Raw genomic sequence first — 20,809 nt, forward strand, 5'->3', positions numbered from 1 at the left:
ATTCCACTACTGCCTTGATACACTTTAGTACTGACATTAATTGTATTGTGCGTAATCGTTGAATAGTGAATGTGTACCGGAGGGCGGCAGGCTGTAGGACGGAGTGAAAGTCGCGACTGATTTGTGGCTCCGAGCACGTCTCCGATAAGGACTCTTAACTTTTAATTACATACATACTCGGACAAGGTTAAACTGTTCCAAAATAAAAGTGAATAAACGGCGAGAGGAGAGAGTGGCGCGGTGCGTGCGTAGTGCGTGCGACAAGAGCAGCCAGTTTGTTTATAAATAGTTACTTACATATAAAACGTAATTGTCATTAAATTAACTTCCATACTTAGAAGCTCAAACGTTGATAGAAACATTACAATTATAATTGAATAAAACTGCTGCCAATAGTTTATAACTTTTAAAGGTATAATCAGCTGGTATTGTACACATGTTTAACGTATAATAAAAGTATTTTACACAAAAGCTACCTTACTTTATAATTGTAATTATGAAACCAATAAAGAATTTTAAAAACAACAAGCAAATCAGAGTGGTTCTGGGGAGTCGCCACTGCGATTGGAATGGAAGAAAATAGTACAGAAACTCTTCTAATGTTATTCATTTAACTAATTAAGAAAATGAGTTTAGTAAATTGAGTGCCAATTAAATTTAGCTCGATATTCTGCAATGTGAGCATACTTCCGTAAACCGAACCTATTAGTTAGTAGAGTTTGTTCAGTAGCTTTTCATTGAGGTCAAGGCAGCAGTCGTCCGCGTATTATTCAACAACTGGAAGCTGTAACGACTGCATTGTTAATTGTCAAACGCACAAACGGTTGTAAGCATGTACTCGAACCTCGAACGGTAGATAAATGTCGACAGTTTCTTGCTTACAGGTTTAACTCAGAGAATCCAAGACTACAAGCTATGTTTATACTGATCCTGACCATGAGATTGTACGGACAAAATAATTTAAATAAAAGCTCATGTAGTAGTCGATTAATATGTTATAACATGTTGTACGTTCTGTCCAATGACCCATCACCGTTGAATCTACCTATAGTTATAAGTATTTGTTATACTTTTTAGCCAACGGTTACGGATCCACAAGAATAATAACAATAACTTTATTGACAAAATAAGCAACAGCAACAATCGCGTGAAACTGAAAATAATGAAACAGAGTCACAAATATTTCGCTTCGTTACGTGTCGTGAACTTCAGACCTGGAAGATAAAATAAAAGTAACAAAACCCCAAGAGACTAACACAGAATCATGGAATAAAACTCCAGTTGTGTGTAGATGTGCATGTCGTTATGTGTCACATTGTACACTGAGGCGGGTAGCGGCGGGTTCCGTGGGATACAATGCATGGAGCATTCAAATACCTGCGGATACCGTCGCAAGCCGGAAAATGTGAAAACATCTCCCACCGACACACCACTCAAACATACCTCCGTATCAGAGAACATCTCGAAAGAAAGTAGGCTAAAGTATCTTCTCAAGTGAGTTATTAGAGCTGGTAATAAAACGTGGCCATTAATCAATAAGTTTAAGCCAGAGATTAGAAAGGGCATGGCCGCTTAATGGACGATAAAAGGTGTGAGGGCTACCGTGTCTGAGGCGTAATGTTCGGCCGGTTCCTCATCTATTACAATGTCACTTCACTGTACTTTCTACGCATACATCAACTACAAAACCACTGAGTTACTATTAATTTGTGTAATATTTGAAGAGTTTATCTACAAATTTAAATATTAGCTATAATTACAGTATGCATATAATGTTAGTCGGAACATAATATCAAATACGCTTTACCTACGTTATCATAATCTCTCGCAATTATATCCCTAATTTATTAATTAGCTTAAAAAATATAACGTTTACTGAGAGTTAACTTTTAAATGAGTCGTATGATAAGATCACGGCCGTACAGCAGTCAATGCCGTCGGTTCACCGCAGTCGGCGCGAGGGGATCGTATATCTGTGCACTTTTGGAACACGCTGAGCAAAAATACTTTACTGAATAGTTTTAACATACAGTATCAATAATTCAACGAAGATGTGTACCACCGGCGAATCCATGCGACTTGGTTATAAAATAATATCAAGCGTCAATCACAACTTGTTTAGTTGTGCGTAAGTATGTGATTGTATTTTATAGTGAATAGACCAGGCGGGCGGGCATCTAGCATGTAAGGTTGATTCCCCGATGGTATCTCTAGCTAGTAGGTGGCTCGGCGGCGCATGCTGCAGGCCGGCGCACATTCCGCCAGTTTGTAAACAAGCCGACACCGGACCCGCAGCGGCCTCTCCGCGAACTGCATAATGCGATCACGATGCTATACAGAAGCTGGACGGTAACATCAGCCTCTATTGTTTATTATTGGTCATTTGTGAGAAATCTCCACATACAATCATGAATCATGATAAGGTTTAAAAACAAGGTATAGGTATAACGTTTAAGATAGATTATCCTGTTAATACTTGTAGATAATGAAACCCTGAGGCATTGTACCTACATACATATATGTTCATAAGTGTTAATAAATTAGCTGTTATTTGGCAATAACAACGACTTTTGAAAAGCCAAAAATGACTGTTTATGTTTAATTAAAATCAAAGATGCCATGACGCTTTTCTGTCCCTGACTGATCACCGCCCTAAGCTGTGATCATCACTCACTCACACATGGAAATGAATTAATGCTATTATTTTGAAATTAGATTTAAACAACAACTTGATGCTCTGTAAATAAGGATGTTGATTGCATATCAAGTACAAACAAACAACGCAAGTGTCACAGTTAATGTTTGAGTAACGATATCTCCAATTAGTGTTGACAAGTTGAGGCAATTCAACCGCGGAAAAATATTCTACTTTATCGATATTTACATCTTATTCTAATTAAATTGCAATGTAAGTAATTATGTTGTTGGGCCAATTAAGAACAAAATTCATAATTTATAGTAAGAAAAATATTTAAGTGTTATATTACATTGTTAGACTTGTATAATAGAATGTTAAATAATAGTAAATATCCTGTTTAGAATAAAAACAACGTTAATATTGTTACATGAAATAAATAAAATACAATACATTGAGTCTGCAGGCTCCGCCGCCGCGCGCCCATACATTAGAGTTCAACGCGCGCGTCTAGAACTTGCGTATTTCCAATAATCTGTGACCTATATTCTGTACTTTGTTCAACAATTCAAAATAGAGTAGACGGTAAACAGTTCACTGCCAGTTAAACTGATACAACGAGCTAGACTCGTTTCATTTAAATTACAAATTCTTTTATTTAAATTTTGATTCTTTTTGTAATGAGCACTGATATAATATCAGGTTTGCTAATGATCCCAAAAAATATATTGAAATACAAACGTTGGCTTTGTCTAGAAATACCATTAAGCAAAGCACGTAGCTAAATGTCAAGTTGAAAAAATACACAATTAATTAACATTTAAGTTTTCAACAAATCATAAAATCATATAATACCTAACTATCTCATATTAAACGCTTGAACGCTTGTCCTTACATGTAAGATCAAAGTAATAATTTATCAATCAATCATTAATTATCAATAAATAAATCATCCGTCTGACCGGATTTGACCCGACGGCACGGTGTCATGAAATTGCAAACAAAAACGTAGAAACGACCTTCGAAGTACAACAACAAGTCAGCAGCTGTCAGGCACTCACCGGTCAGCGTGGCCGCGCAATCCACCTCCAACTCGACCGAGCACTCACTTACAGATCACTACACAAAAAAATTCAATCAACAAAAACTGATGAGTGCAAAACTGTCCTCAGTCCGGTCGAAAAGAAAGTACGGAGCACGAAAACCGAGTTTAAAACTTGAAACAACGAAAGAGTTCGAGTCAGTAATGATGTCGCGGCGCAGTCTCGGAGTGATACACGTGTGTCGCGGCCGGCGGTCGGCGCTAGAGTGACTGGAGCGGGCCGCTCGCCCGCGCCGCCGCCGCCGCCGCCGCCGCCCGGCTCATTCAAATTCAGATTAAATTAGCGGAAATGTATTCCTATTTATCCCCCAATACGCCACCGGCCTTCCTTCGAACGACTCCAAACGTTGGTTTAACAGATTAGCATGTTTTAAACCTGCCAAGTGCGATCAATCAACATTCTAATCTCTAAATAGGAATTATGATTCGTTAAGCTCTGTTTTATAAATGAAAGTACGGCTTGTACTGAAAATTCAACGATTTTCATAAAATCAGAATACGAATATAAATATAAATCGTAGTGAAAAATTAATGCATAAATTAGGACTTTCCTTTTACGATTGTTATAAGTATCTTACAAACTGGACTTTTTCAGGCACAGGCAATTAGCTGAAAATTAGCAGTAACGGTGACTTCCTCGCGTGACTCCGCAGTAGCTGCCAGCGGCAAGGGTACAATATTGAGCGAGGCCTGGGAGGTCCTACACCTCACACTCACTACTCAATGAGTTTACTCATACTGTAGCACTCGCCGGTCGCCGCAGACGACATACTCCTTGTTTATTCATCGCGTGTTGTCCATCTCGTACTTATGTACTTACTACAATACTTGGTAGAGGAGTACAATGTCCCTTAATCTAACTACTTATTTCAATATTTTATAACAAAAGTGTGTAAAAATGAAAGTTTCAGATTAGAGCGTTTCAAGATTTTTTATTTGATTTCGTCCAAAATGGCAGCAGACATGCCATCATCGCTAGATCAGCAAGTATCGTCAGACTTTAGAACCAACTACGACAATCGTAAAGAGTGGAACAATTTTTCTTCACTTGTGTTTAAATAACTGTGGTCTTATTAGCAGAAGCCAGACGTCTCAACAAACCACTTTATTTTTGCAAACCATATAAAACATTATGAAAGAATGAAAAGATAGTCTGTTAATACTTTCGTAAACGTAAGCATTTCTTTATATTTTCAGTTCAAATTCCGCTGAAAAACTAACTTTTTTCTACACAAAGTATGCTGAATCAATGTTATTACAATTAAAGTTAACCCTCATCGCTGCAATGTAAATAAACTATTCTCATACACAAAACATTCATATTACCTATTTGCAATTTACATGGTTTTGAAATTCTGCATTCTCTTCCACCAAAAATTTGTATTTAATGTTCAACATTGAGCAGTTCAGTCACAAATGTTTGTACGGTCAGCTGCATAAGTAGTTATACACATTTGTACCTTGTCAAACTGACGAACCGTCAATGTTTCAATAAAATGACAGGCGGTTTCAGATTGACGAGGTACAAAAGTGTATAGCTACTTATGCAGCTGACTGTACATCAGCGGCATACCTCGTCACAGCGGTGCCAGCTGCATGTGGCTGCAGATTCCTCACATCAGCGGCATCAGTGGCGCGCCCCGCGGGTACATTCCTCATCGATCTGATGGCTGATGACGAGCGGATTTATCAATTTATTGGGTCATTTCGTGCATAATAATAGGTCATTATTTCGTTGTACTCCAAATAAATGCTTGGCTGGAACGTTTTTTTTTATCCAACCCGGCTGAATTGGTTAGGTCTAGGTTTCATCATAACACTCAAAAGCCCTGCTACAGGTAGCATGTTAAAACGGTTATTACTAAATTATTCACTAGCACAGATTACTTTGTAGTTAGGTATTTAACTAAATACATACTGATTAGCGTCATGTTTATCTAGATAGTTAGCCATATTAAGAAAACCATAATTATGAACATGAAGCTGCACACAAAGGACCCTGCCAAAAAGCTTAACAAAATATCAAAATTGTTACGTTCTTATCAAGTTTCAATTAAAAAGTTGAACCACTTCCCGAACCTTTCATAAACAGTCCTTTATGCTTTAGGCGTAATCTTAATAGACATTATCTATAGCTTGTTTTGTTTTGTGCGTTCATGATAAAGGTACAAATAGGCAGCGTACGACATTAGCCTACTGCAGACGACATGTCATCCAGCATCACTAACTGCATTATGCCCGACAGCATTATGGCATTGCGACAAGTCGTCCCCAGCAATCTCATGTAGCCCGCCGCCAACTTGCACCTTTATTCATTTTCCATCTATGTTCCAGACGTGTTGTCGTATGAAGTGTTTTAAAGCTCTTACTACTCGAGTGATGTAGCGGACAGGTGTCGGCGGACTGACCGATACTCAGGATGAGGGCTCGGGAGGGCTACACCTTGATAAAAAATGTTGTCATGCAATTGGTATGTTAAATACAACGAGATATACTTGTTTTGTAAGCTACAGTGACCCCGGGACAGTCCCTGTGTGAGGGACCTCCTCGCTGCTAAGAGCGCATTAGCCATCCTTTCATTTCGAATAATTACTGGATATTTATTAGTATTCCGTTTTAGAATTGAAACTACACTGCCGGGCAATGAAATAGTTCCACCCACAAAATGCCGACAAACACCTTAATATCTCTTAAGATAGAGAACCTAGCTTCATGAATTAAAAAGTTTGATGAAATATAGTTTATTATGCAAACATTTTTAAATTTAAACTCTTTTTAATAGTGTTTTTTTCGAAGCCATGGATAAAAAAAGATAAGAAGGAAAATTTTGGGGTTTGAAAATTTAGGAATACATTTGTTTCGTTTTTAGTTTTTATTTTTATTTCATTATTTTTTTTGTCGTTGTGAAAGAATTATAAAATTGGGAAGTCTTACGGCTCTCGTACCCATAAATCATGCCTTTATCACGCGAGGATTGTGCGAGAATCATCACCATGGTGGAAATGGGAACCAGCCAAAGAAATGCGGCCACAATAATGGGCCTGACTCATACTACTGTACGACGAGTGATCTAAAGGTTTAGGGGGTCTGGATTAAACCTGAGAAGACCAGGTACTGGCAAGCCAAGGTGCACAACAGTCCGAAAAGATCGATTAATTGCGGAAATCATGTTAAGAAATCGACATCAGACGGGAGTAGCCGTTCAACAACAACTTCTACAAGTTCGAATGGAGTCAATAAGCGAGTGGACAGTCAGGAGACGTCTTGCCGAAAGAAGATTAAAGCTTTACAGGCCAGCAATTGGCCTAAAACTGAAACGGCATCATAAAGTTGCCCGATTACGATACGCCCGTGATCATACAGAATGGGGCGAGGACGAATGGAGCAGAGTGATGTTCTCATATGAGTCACAATTTATGCTGTACCATCACGATGGGAGGGAAATAGTATACCGACAACCAGGAGATCATTTTTCACAAGTATATTTTGAAGAAAAAGTGGCACACGGCGGAGGCAGCCTTCACGTGTGTGCGGGTATCTCTGCAGAGGGTCGAACGGCGTTAGTTCCAATCGAGAACGGGAACATAACTACTGTGAGATACATCAATGTGGTCCTCAATGAACATGCTGGTCCATTTTTGGCCAATATGGGCGAGAATGCCATGTTCATGCACGATAATGCACGGGCGCACACTGCTCAAGTTGTAAATGAGTATCTTCGTGACGTAGTAATCTACAATATTTAGTGGCCAGAAAGGAGCCCCGATTTGAATCCCATTAAGCATGCTTGGGACGAGCTTCACAGACCTGTGAGAGACCGAGATCCACCTCCAATTACACTTCGTGGCTTGAAAGACGCGCTCATCAAAGAATGGGAGAACATTCCTCAGCATATGCTGAAGAATCTGGTATTCAGCATACCCAATCGCGTAGAAGCTGTATTGAGAGCACATGGAGGAAACACCAAGTACTGAGTTATCAAAATACCACGTTTACACCTAATAAACGCATAATTAGAGATTTTGTTTTATTTGCCAAATGCCCCATTTTTTTAAAAACATTTAATTTAAATTTTAATTGCAATATTTAAGTTTTTGCATGGGAATATTCTGATGCGCAATTAAATATTCTACAATATTGCAGAAGGCGTCATTTAGCTAGCATTTTCCGTTTAGGAGTAATTTGGTGTTATATCAGTGGAACTATTTCATTGCCCGGCAGTGTATTATTATGCTTTTAAAGTACAGACTAACCTATTTAGATAGAATTTAATCTAACCTAACCGACTTACCTGAAATAAACAACTATTTGTTGTATAAGTTATGTAGTTTTACTCCTAAATAGCATATATTTTACGTGGAAGGGATTACTGTACTTAGGCTAGTGTGAGTAAATAAGTAATGTGCAAGTGTGAAGTCCAGACTGCAGGTACCCAGGGCCTCGCGACTATAATATAGTAACTACTGAGCGCCCGACATATTTGCTAGGACTCGTTCATTTCTGAGAGTGTTTCATAAATTTTAAGAAGTATCTGGACAAGGAAGCTCTGATGCGTACGTCTCGGTTCACTGAGTCGTTGTGATATCACGACCTTTTATTTATAATTAATGCATACATCCATAGCAGCTGTAGTGACATGACCCTTAAAAAATCCATAAGACCACAAGCCCTTCGCCATTCTCGGTTAGATCATAACCATTAGTTCATCAATTTTACGTCATCTCCATTTTCAATTCTTGACAGATGTGTTAAAAGTCAACCACTAATCTCTGGTTATGATCTAACAGAGCATGGCAAAATGCCAATGTAAATTATAATGACAAAGGACAATCAATTTCATATTTGTTCAGCTTTTCCTGAAAACTATTATTGAAGCGGATGAAGTAGTTGTTTACTTCGACTGCGATGGCAAACATAATTAAATCCTCTTATGTTTTTAATTTTCGCAAACATTTCGCATGTGACATTTAAAAGCCACATTGTGAACCGTATACCTAAACGCTGAGTATATATAGTATGTGTAGATGTGCAGCGATTTAATAGTATGTGTAGTGTGAAGATAAAAGCCACAATATCAGGTATTCTGCAAGAGAGCATGTTTATGTGGCATAAATCTTACAAGTTTTGTTTCAACATTTTGTATATAGAATCTATATTTCACTTAGAGCACGACAATACTCGAAGTTAAAAGAAGCCGTCCCGAGACGGCGTAGCACTCGGAGGATATTGTCACGGCCGGGAACTGAACTCGAGACCTTTGCCTTTAGTCAGTGTACTGTGTACAATGTACATACCTATAACCGTAAAAAATACTCAATAAATAAGGTACAAAATAATATTAAATACTGACTGGAAATAACAAATCCCTTAAAATCTAGGCTTAAAAGTTATGATTGAAAGGGATTACTGGGTTATATTGTGCGCCGTGCGTTGTGATGTGAGGAATAATGGGCTGAGCCGGCGGGTAGGTGCCGCGCCATTATTTTGCGTATGACGCACTTGATCGTTGTATAACGGAATATTTTTATAAACTTTTAAATATTTTTATATCCTAACTGTCTAATGATGAGGATTTTACGTATAATGATTTGGGTGTGTATTTAAGTATGTAAAATTATTGGAAATAGTAACAAAATGATTGCGTGTGTATAATAAAAGCTCAGAGCTAGCTCCGTTTATAAAAAAAAAACATAATGAAATGAGTGTCATCAGCAGTAAATTGATTTATGAAGTAAATAATTAAAGTTAATTAACATTCTCTGCGGTGCTGTAAAAGAGGACACGTTTTTTTTATTGGACTTAAAGTAACTCAATGATCATCAGTGAGATAACCGAAGTCACTAAATGCGGCATTTCTCCTCAGATTACATCTGCGTACTCCGGCGGGTCTCAGATACTTTCATATAAAGGCACGTAATCTCATTATTACTTTCATTATGAAACAATATTGAAGGTCGGAGATATTGTGATACAAAAGTGAGAGTGGCTTTACACCAGAGAGCGCATAAAACGTTCTTAAACTTTAATGGAATTTTAATCCGCAAGATACTTACGAGCGAGCTCCAGCGAACAGTGGGAATGCCCTTGCACAAGGCATTCACAAACTGATCAACAGATATGGAATGTGCTTTTACTTGCATGCTTAGTCTCACTACTGTAATGCCCGAAGGGGTAGTCAGAGCTACAGAGCTGGCTCCTTACGCAAATAGTGGTAGACACATCTATGGGTGGCTCGCAAGAGAGACACCTAATTTTCGCAGTTAAATTTGTACTCAAGTGACAGGTTGCTAACTGTATCGCCAAAATGAGTACAATGATCTTGGGCGAAACATTATAAGTTTACATTGGAACATGCTAATATTTAAAGCCACAGCCTTTCAAACGAGAGGACGAGGGTTTAACCGTTACGTCAACTTTTACGTGATTAGTTTTAGTTACCATTGTCTTGACAAAGTAGTTATTTAATGCTAGTTATTGTTTAGATGACAATAAGAAGAATAAGAGGAGTCCAGAGTATTCGGTAACAGCTGTAGTTACGCGCCTCGGCAGCGGCGGCGGCGGCGCGCACGACCCCCGCGGTAGAAAGCCCCCGCGGCCGCGGCGCAGTCACGACCAGCTTTCCTCCATCACGACGGATCGCGGATCACATTCCGAATTGGATTACAGCTGTAATGGAAATATGGCTCATCTCACAATATGCCTATTTGTGTAGTGACGACAACAAGACGTGTACTTAGTTTAGTACTTGGCGTACCTCTAGGAATAATCGATAAGTACGCAATAATAAATGCATTTCTTAAACAACAACAAACCGTAAATGTACCTATAAACGTAGCCAAGAGGATGTGTGCTGACTTCTCGTGTGGTTTCTTTTTAAACTATACTTCAGTGTGTTTTCATTCTTCATTCATAAAAAGCTAATGTATGATTGTACTGATTAGTTTACTAACATGACTTCTTATCATGCAGTTTTATTGTGTGTTGTACTGAAACATGCATTTACTGATAAGATGTGTCTTATCCGTGGTGTAGGTTTGTAGCTAAGCTAGGTCTAGGTTCATATTCCTATGCAATAAATCTTCTATTATATTGAAAGATGTAAACCTGCTTATTTATGCCAATTTGTCATTGTGATTGTGCTCCAGCAGAATACGACGACATGGCCCTGTGTGTCCCTTTATCGTAAGATTCACGAGACAATAAGCTCTTATCAAGTGTTTTCTTTTAACAGTTACACTTTCGTTGTACTTAGGTACTTATCGGCCCTCGAATGTTGACTTTCACAGAGTGCCTGCGCAGTCCGGAGTGCGGACCTCCGCAACAATTTCGAGTATTTTGAATAATGTAATGTAACGCCATCGCTGTTGGGAAAGCTTGAATTTGTTTATTTATTTAGGTACCTACAATTTCCAATTCAATCATATAGGAAAAACTAAATTTAACTAAGTATGTGTCCTTACTTAATGGTTGATCAACAATTCAATTACTTACCTATAAGTAATAGCTTTTACCCTTGTCTAAGCTTTTATCCGAATCTGTAGAACTGAATAATAGAACGGTAACTATAAGATGAATAACAAGTGGGAAGTCAGGTACTTGACGGTACTTAACACAAAATAATCAAAATACCTATACTATTCAACTATAAAAAGTGCATATTAAAAAAAAAGTACTTATTACCAAAATCCATGCACTTAATCCAGATTTGATACTCGTTACTATTTAGGGGAAAAATATGATAAGAACATACGAGTATTTCCCATCTCAATATAAACCTTGTAATAATAAAGCCCACAGCAACAGGCATAAATAAAGAGCTTAAACGATTTAGGCTTAATTCACAGGTATTTGTCCGCTGTAGCGTTCATTTGATAGCTGAAAAAGTGCTTTTAATCATACCCAGGGTCATCATCCGCGGCCGCGCCCGGCACAGCGGGGACCAACAGTAGAGACATTTAGCCCCAAGCCGACCTAACCTCCTGTACAGTATAAATAATAATAAACTACTGAAAAGCGGCAGCGGGCATACATGACAGTAGTATACTGTGATTTATAGCCCAGTAGACAACCTTCCTGTATCCAACTGAAAGTCAGGGGTTGTGATAGAGAAAATATCTTGAATATCCACAGATTTATAGACATGAGCATATTGCAACAAAACAATAATTTATCATGAGGCTTCGTACCTACATAAATCGGACTCGGTACCGCTTCTACCATTATCTATACTGTATTGTTTGTATGGTGAAAGAGTGTAAAACGGCCAATTAGTAAGGGATTAAATACGTATAGTGTACATTTACACAGCAGATAACTGGGGCAGGGGGGCCATGGCCACAGTGGGCGTCGGAGTCGTCAGGTTACGTAAATTATGGTAGGTATTGTATTGTTTTGTTTGATTTTCTTAAACGATTACCATATTTTGAAGAATGTAGCTCCAAATACGAAAAATCCAAAAACAATATTCATTTAGAAACTAACAATGTAGAACCTTGTTTAGTTTAGCCCCTATATCTATAAGGATAACTAAACTTTCACCGCCGCTGCACCGTCTACATTTAGCCATAATTATAACATAATTATGACGTTATGTTAACGTTTTCAACGCAATTTCTACCTTTATCACATAGGTTTACGCAATCAATTGTCTTAAGTATATATAAACTTAATTTAGCATGAATTGTTAGTTATATGATTTCTCCGCGGTTTACTGAGTATCCTGCACCCACTACACGTGGCCCCGGCTGCTGCGCCACCGCCGCCGCCTCCGGGGAAGCCCCACGAGCCCCACTGAGCTACTCTTGAAACCACATCGCTTCAGAAGTAGCTTTCAACTAACTTCTCTGCTTAGCTGTTGAATCTAATAGAGCATGGGTACGTATTGTCTTGAATTCACCTACAGACCTTTGTGCAAGCAGGGACCTTGTTTGTGCTGCTTCAAATATAAAATATGTATATTATTTTTGTTTCACAAATCTGTAGGTAAGTACCTTTTTATCGTCTACCTTTAATAGGTAAAAATATTCAAGTAGGTATGTGTAATATCATAATATGAGGTGAAATGTGAGCGTTGTAAGTGCAGTGAAGTTCAGTAGCCGGGCGGAACTAGCGGCACAACTCTAGGAGGGGTTGCGTGGGGTGGGCGACGCGACGCTACGCATGCCGCTACGTTACGACACTAATCAGTGTTCATGAATGACAAACTGTATTAAACTGTAAGGAAATACGAAATTCACGATAGATGCATTCAGAGACTATAAGTTTTTTTACTTTTGTAATTACTATATACTTAACTAATATATGTCATGGGTTTACGGGAAACCCTGCTTTTCACGTAATTCATAACCGTAATTTCGTTTCTTAACTCAATTTAAGAGACGTTCATTAAGTAGGTATGTAAGTAGTTATTGGCATTGGTGTTCTACTATAAATCTAGTCTTATTATAAAATACCGATGATTATTGGACAGATAATATTTAATCGGATTTACTATACCTAAGTAGTATGTGTGTTGCGGTTGCAGAGTTGATCCAAGCAGAAGCTATATCGGAAGTGTCGTCACGCAGGCCACGCGGCGGGGTGCGGGGTGCGAGGTGCTGCGGCCTCGCCCGGGGACTCTCGCCTCGGTCCATAGTGAGTCACTGGAGTCCTCACACTCACCTGACCGCAACATCGTTAATAGCAAATGGAACTGGTTCCATCTCACGCGGATTACTCACTGTTGTGCCAGTGATCCGCTGACTCACAGTAGCAGATTAACGAAGGATGATGTGTTACTCATATTTAATAAGTCGTATCAGAAGACTTATTAATTTATAAAAGAACTGAAACTGATCAAATGTAGGTACTTACCTGGATGTTGATGCAAATCAATAGTTAGGCCTGCCCACGGTGGTGTAAAATTAACTTAATATGTAGATATAAACGTCGATGAATGTGTTCAGCCGTACCAACTTAGGCAGAAGAATTCATGAGTGGATTGCACTCACCGTTCTGCTCCTGACTGATACTAATATGATAAATAACCCACCAAATCATTATTCTTATTTCTTTATTCTTATTTATCATCCCATCGCCTAGCTTCAGTTAAAATATTTATTTGTCTCATTGAGATATTCCAAAAGTTAACTGTGTAACATAATTTTTACGTGATAATATTTCCACGTACCTACATACGAGTACTAACGTTATTTTAATAAACTGTTTTTTTTTCAGTTAAATATATATTGTCGTTGTGTCTGATCGCTTAAAATTTCACATTATAAATACTTACTTATTTGCAAAAATATTGTATGAGTAATTAACGTTCTATAATTTTAACTGATGAAGTCAACAGGAAATCACGGAATTTCTCTATTCCAAATTGATTTTAAAATTTCACCCTTTAGAGTTATTATAATAATAAATGAATGGGCACCTCGAGGCTCCCACGCACCTAGCGTGGTGTACAATGGCGGCTCTCCGCAACAACAAACACTTGGACCGAACTTGAGTAAAACATTTACTCAGAGTTAGTTGGGAACAAAGCAAAGGGCAACGGCGCTGAAGCAATAAATAATGAATTTAAACACTGAAACGAGAGTACGGCAAACACAACATTTATTCAGTAACTTAATTTGGTTTTACGGGTGTTCTAAGATGCAAAAAAATACGCTTTTTTGCATGTTTCAAAAATCTAGTTCAGTTAAATAAAATGAAAAGAAAGGTATATTTTTCCAGGTTAAATTATTCCATTCGAGATCGTTGCCCACCGCGAGTGTGAACACCGGGCATGCATCGGGGTCGCTGCTAATGCTAATGCTCTGCACGATTAATTAGTGTGATTAGGTTCAGCGATCTTGTATCTTGTATGCGGCGGAGTTCTATCAGTGAACAAGTTAATGTGCTCCCTGAAAAACACCTGCTGAAAAGGTCATAATTTGCGCAAAATAGATTGTTTACAGGGCCTTAGGGATTGTTTATAGGGTTAACTGTACATATACAATCGACCCATCGACATTCGACACAACCATAAGTATCTGAATTTTTAAATAATATAATAATGTAAATAACTTCAATGTTGTGTATTAATAAATTCATCGTTATTTTAAAGGCATGTGTTATGTCCTAGTGGCTGCATTAAGCAGAACGAGAGCGTCCACTTCCAAATGATGTTGATTTCCGCCGGAGCCAGGATCTCGCTCATTTCTTACATATTTTACACTCACAGAGCCCGCGGCGGCCGTGTGTGCTCATTTACATTATTCATGCTAATATATCATAAACTTTAGTATGAGAAATATGATAATTTAGATAAGTATGTCGGATATGCGCTGTTGTGAAGTAATTCTGTTTTCATTTTGATAGACGGACACCTCTTTAACTCCTGTGCGTGAGAGATGCCGTAAAAGTATGCATATCAGAGATTGTTATATAGTCTTCAAACAAAATAGATGTATAATCGGTAATGGTAACGTTATGTATGTAGTAGCTTTATCAATAGCACCATTTAAAATTTGTTTGATAAAAGTTAAGTCAAGGTTTTTAACCTGGTTAAGATATAATTTAGATTGATTACACTAAGTAGTTATGATATTGCAGGCGTCTCTGATCCACGGCGGACACGTGCCGGCGGCGCGTAGTCGTAATCAACCGCGTGTACCGGAAGGGTTAGTCTAGCTTCACAACAAACGAACGAACGAGAGCCTTCATTCAGACGAAGTTTAAAAGTTTACGTTTTCTCCTGTCATCTGCATACATTATCTGTCAAATGTTTCATGATAGTTTCCATTAGAGGCGCCACTTAGTATACAAGAAAACGTAAACTTTTATAGTTTTCGACAAACTATCAAACCTGTAAGGACTAGACCTACAGTTGGTACGTTTAATGCATCGAGAGAGAGTCGTGGTTAACGCAGCAGCGCTCCGACACTACGTTTTAGTAAGCTAGAGTGACCCCTCAGAACGGCGCGGCTGCATAGATCTTGGCCCTTAATTCCATTTGCCTGTGATGTGGTGTCCGCTTCTTGCACCGCCGCCGCCGCCGTCCGACATGACTCAAAGTAAATTACATGCGACCGCATATTATACAGGAGAAAACATAGATGGAGCAGCAAATTGCAACTAGAGGAAAAGTATAAGAAAAATGCCGTTTTCTTAATTTAATGGCCATTTTTTTCCATGTTTAATTTCATTGCAACTGAATAATATTCCAGTAACGAAAGTTTTCTGGTGTTCAGAAAAAAACGATGAAGTTTTGTGTGTTGTTGAGGAGCACTTGGGACGCTCCGTCCGATATGGCATTCTATGTGTATTATTTATTTATTTATTATGTATAGATATATGTTATGTACTTATTTAGGTACGCGGGAGTGCCGGCTGCTGATGATGCACTCAACGACGTTGTGAATGCTCAGGGTTGGTGCTGCTATATTGATAGGGTTAGTCTAGCTTAGGAAAAAAAATAACGATAGAGCTTTCATGCAATCGGCACGTTTAATACAGCGAGGTAGAGTCGTGGTTAGCAAAGCAGCATTCCCAAACTTAGTTTTTAATAAGCTAGAGTGGGGGCCCATAGTGGCATCATACTCGTAATGTATTTGTATTTGCAGTTAATTTATTTTGTCAGGGCAGAATACTGATTGGCAAGTGATGTGAGGATGCTTCTAGAGTGAAGGGAGTGCTTCCAGACATTACGCAGTGAGAGAAGTCACTCCACTTGTATTCAATAACCTGCCGACGACAGGTTAGATCATCATGCTCCTCAAAGCTGTAGTCAGATACCGATTCATTCATATTAAAGTTTAATAAGAAACTTAGTCATGTACGTACACACAACGAATTAAAAAATAAGTAAAAACTGTCTAAGGTGAAAACGATTATTATAAAATTTACATAACAAATCTTTATTTGCAAAAAAACACGGTCGGCATAATGGATGATACAATTTACAATTTAGAGTCACATGCAATAGAAAGAAGATGTTCAGAACCCCGCAACCTCATATAGTTCCCGTGGCGGCTTCCGGCGCGGTAGTCATGCCCCGCGGGCGGCGGGATCCGGCCATTATCTACACGCGTACAGCTCCACATCACAACGCTAATCTCGCTACATTTCTCAACGAGCATAGAGCCACGAGACCAGGGGCCGGGTCCGCTACGCGATGGCAGGGGTGATGGTGTGGCAAACGAACAGTTATAGATGTAACACTTGTGTACTATTTTAAAGATAAAAACCCTAAATAATGTTATTTTGATAAGTTACTAACTACTTTTGTGTACTATATCAGTGAGTGACCACTGATCCTCATCTTACAGGTTTTTACCTAGTTTGAGTATCAGGGGACATATTATTCATGCATATAGCTTACAGCCTAAATCTATGCTTGTTAACTTTGTTTTTTTTTTTTGTAATTAAGTTTAAGTTTGGCTATGAAATAAATTATTATTTATTTATTATTATTATTTATTTACTATAAGCAAACTGAACACATAGTAAAGCTTTCAAATATTTCGAAAGTTTTTTTTCATTGTTTTTAAGAATAACATCAACAAAATTTTGTAGAAAGGGCCCACTTTTTGAATTTCATTCGTTCTCTTATGTATGCATAATTTGAAGAATGCATGTTGTTGGAGTGACGTAGTGGCCGCAGGCTGGCTGCATGTTGCCTACTTGCTGGCTGCGTGCTGGTGGTGTGAGGAGGAAGCGGCTCCGGGCGACGGGAGCTTCCGCCGACCCGCACGACGCACGACGTATCTTGTTAGCAGCAGCAATATTTGGAGCTATGACTGTGGTATGCAGCATGCTGATGGCATAATAGTTATACAGTGGAAGAAGTTTATTTCAAAAAACACACAGAAACAACACAAAAAAATAAAAAAAAGGTTAAAAACTTATAAAAAACGAACGTGACTGTTGCTTCCCGGTGCTGTAAAAGATTTTAGCTCAGCTTGATGCAGTGGTTGGCCATTATTTTTTAATTTTTTTTATGTAGCCATTTCAGTGTCCCACTGCTGGGCAAAGGCCTCCCCATGTTTACTCCACACGTCTCTATTGTCGACCACCACGTGGTGCTTCCCGGTGCGGAAAAAGGTTCTAGCTCAGCTTGATGCAGTGGTAGGCCATAGCGCTGGTTTTTATTTTATGTTGTTTGTGTTGTTTCTGTGTGTGTTTGAAATAGATGGTTTTTCTTCCTTTCTTTAACAATTTTCAAAGCGAAAAAAGAGCTCATAGAAATTTATGTAAAAGTTTTGAAATTAAGCTTGCATGTAGAGATTTATGGAAAAAGATGTGATATTTCAGAAAACAAGTTTTGTTGTTGATGCAGTACAGATTTATTTTAACCGTAAATGGAATCCCATGATCTTTCTGAGTTCATATTGGTGTAGGTAACAGTCGCGAGTACATACATCTGCAGGTATATAGGCTACATAAACTATGTATCACATCTACGTACACCATATAGGCGGCAGATGTGGCGTTGAATGCGAGTGCACTTCCGTGAGAAATGTTATGTTCAATTCGCCTTTTTTCTTTTAATTGTATTCTGGGATAGCATTCGTATCATTCGTTGAGACGATTGTGCCTAGAAACACTGTCTAGTGACTCTACATAGAGTCTTGTGAGGTGGTCGACAACTAACGGCTGGCTTTTGTTGGGTAATCCGTACAGATATATAGCCTTATAGCAATCAGTTCTATTGAACTATGAATGTAAACATACGATCACGTTTGGGGCGAATCGGCTATAAGACTTCTAAGAATAAACACAAAACTTCGAAAGTGCAAACAGAATCAGACCAAACAGTGAGGTTTGAGGTCATTAAACTAAAGTAGAGACTGAAGAAGGATAAATTAAGTGCTAAGCCAATGATTCTTTATGTGCGTAGCTACATACCTACAAAATACTCCAGAGAAGTTGTAGCATATCTTGCAACCGTTTTTGATGTTTTCTTCTAATGCACTATTAGTGTGGTTGGCTTCACACCCACATACCTGCCACCCAGTCAGCAGTGTGCAGCCATGATCCAGCGAGCTGGAGCGTGCTATCGCCGGCATCTCACTACCTGTGGCACAGATTACACACTAGTTACTAGTTACTACTGCACCCGCGGCGCCTTCCTACAGGCTGGCTGCGGCACCACGGTCGCCCAACTCGATGTGATGTGACGTCAGAGAGGCGGATGAGACACTGGTAGTGCCGCGGGCTGGCTAAATTACTCCTGGAACTACCCGTAGTATCGGGAGGTTATTAACGTTGACAGGAAGGAAATTCATTTTGGTGTTGGAAAGGGCTAAGTGCATACTTCGTATGGAAGTAGGTATACATACATATGTTAGACGTTGCGTTGCACCAACGAGTGAAAATTTTCAGCTTTTAAAGTTGCTTATTGTTATGTTAGCTTACTGAATATAGATAGATAGATAGAGTACTCTTTATTTGTACACCAAGAAATAATTATCAATTTTACATAGACACTTAACTAGGGTACAAAAGGCGGTCTTATCGCTTATAGCGATCTCTTCCAGACAACCTTTGGATGGATGGACTAGAGATATAAAAGGGGTACAGTGTACTTACTCAAGGAATATAGTTTAATTTAATTTATTATTATCTAACTACACACTAAATATAAGCAAAAAATAAATAAAATAAAATACACACAAGTACATACGCCATAATACACAATTATAAACAATATAATACATATATAAATATATACACACACATATATACATATACATACATATATATTATATACATATCATACATATTATACCTACATACATGATTTTATAGTACTTATTTAATAATCTGATAACAGCTAAACAGTTGATTTAAGGTAGTGTTCCTTCACCATTCTCTTAAAGGTTTCCAGAGTTGGTGCTTGTCGGATTTTTGATGGAAGATCATTCCACAAAGTGATAGCGCGAACCGTGTAAGAAGCACTGAAGAATTTATTAGGAGGGATATTAAGGCGGAGATTGTGGGTAGAGCGCAGTGTCAGGTTGTGAATATACCTACCTCATAAATAACTGTTACTGTAAGTACTTTGTATTTCAAGACTTTAACAACATTTCGTAAAAGCGTAGCCAACGAAGAATTATTCCAAATTTATGCGGCAATTTATTTTTAACGGTAACGATACAGTAAGTACCTGTATCTACACACACACACACACACACACACACACATAAATAAATACATTAACTGACTCGTTGCGGCAAAACTTACGTCATATTTCTACATGTTTTATGTTATTACAACCAACTTCAGTCAAGTTTTGCCATTTTCTTATAACGTTACTTAAGTCAGCTTTGAAAAATGCAATAAAATATATTTATCGCGTATAATATTAGGTACCTACATAATAATGATTACAGTAGAAAGTGTCATCAAGTGATCATCAGCATCAGCAGAGACATGTGTGGTGCACGTCGCTGCGTCGCTACAACGCAGGACATTGCTCATGAATCTTGTGGATGTGGTCAAAAGTTCACAATAGAAGCTTTTTTTCGCGACGCGGTCAGTCTGGTTTACGTAGACAGCTACGAAACTTATTGACTGATTGAAATGTGTGAGTTTTTTAAAAGTGGCGAATTCGGTTTTAATTTTCCTTACGTTTATCATCAACGTCAGTTCAGCTGCTAAAAATTTACACGCTGGTTCTATGAATATATATTATTATAATGTTTGGATGAATACAAACTTTTGCTGGGTTATTAACTTATCAATTTGATTACATAACAAGCAAGGAAACGTGATGGTCTGTAAGTTTATTAGTTTGTGTTGCGTGGGCCTACTCCTATAAGGATAGACAAGACCAACAAACAAAATGAACCGACTCGACTATATTGATGTTGTGATAGCGCGGCTCCGGCCGTCGTTACACAGACCAATATGTGTGTTGCTTACACAGAATACAGAATACACAGTCCCACTACTTCAGAGATGATGATGATGAGACACACATGGTAAGTATTTCCGTATGTATAACGAAACAATCTTACTTATTTAATTTGTCATATTATGTTGTATGTGTGGTGACTGTGGTGGCCAATATGATGGCCATGGTGGGTGAAAATATACCCCTT

At 38.3% G+C, this 20,809-nt stretch overlaps 2 protein-coding genes across 2 annotated transcripts in view; one reads left to right on the plus strand and one right to left on the minus strand.

The window, feature by feature from the left end:
* Positions 1 to 3,958, minus strand: part of LOC119691455 — a 33,793-nt gene extending 29,835 nt beyond the window's left edge. The window contains exon 1 of the mRNA XM_038108947.2: positions 3,697 to 3,958. The gene's annotated coding sequence lies outside the window, so the exon portion shown is untranslated. The remainder of the gene's footprint in view (positions 1 to 3,696) is intronic.
* LOC105391872 (pupal cuticle protein 20) overlaps positions 1 to 20,809 on the plus strand; it is a 43,437-nt gene that overhangs the window by 12,967 nt on the left and 9,661 nt on the right. The gene's annotated exons all lie outside the window — the stretch shown is intronic.

The sequence above is a fragment of the Plutella xylostella genome, chromosome 17 (assembly GCF_932276165.1).
Source record: "Plutella xylostella chromosome 17, ilPluXylo3.1, whole genome shotgun sequence".
NCBI classification, from domain to species: Eukaryota; Metazoa; Arthropoda; class Insecta; order Lepidoptera; family Plutellidae; genus Plutella; species Plutella xylostella.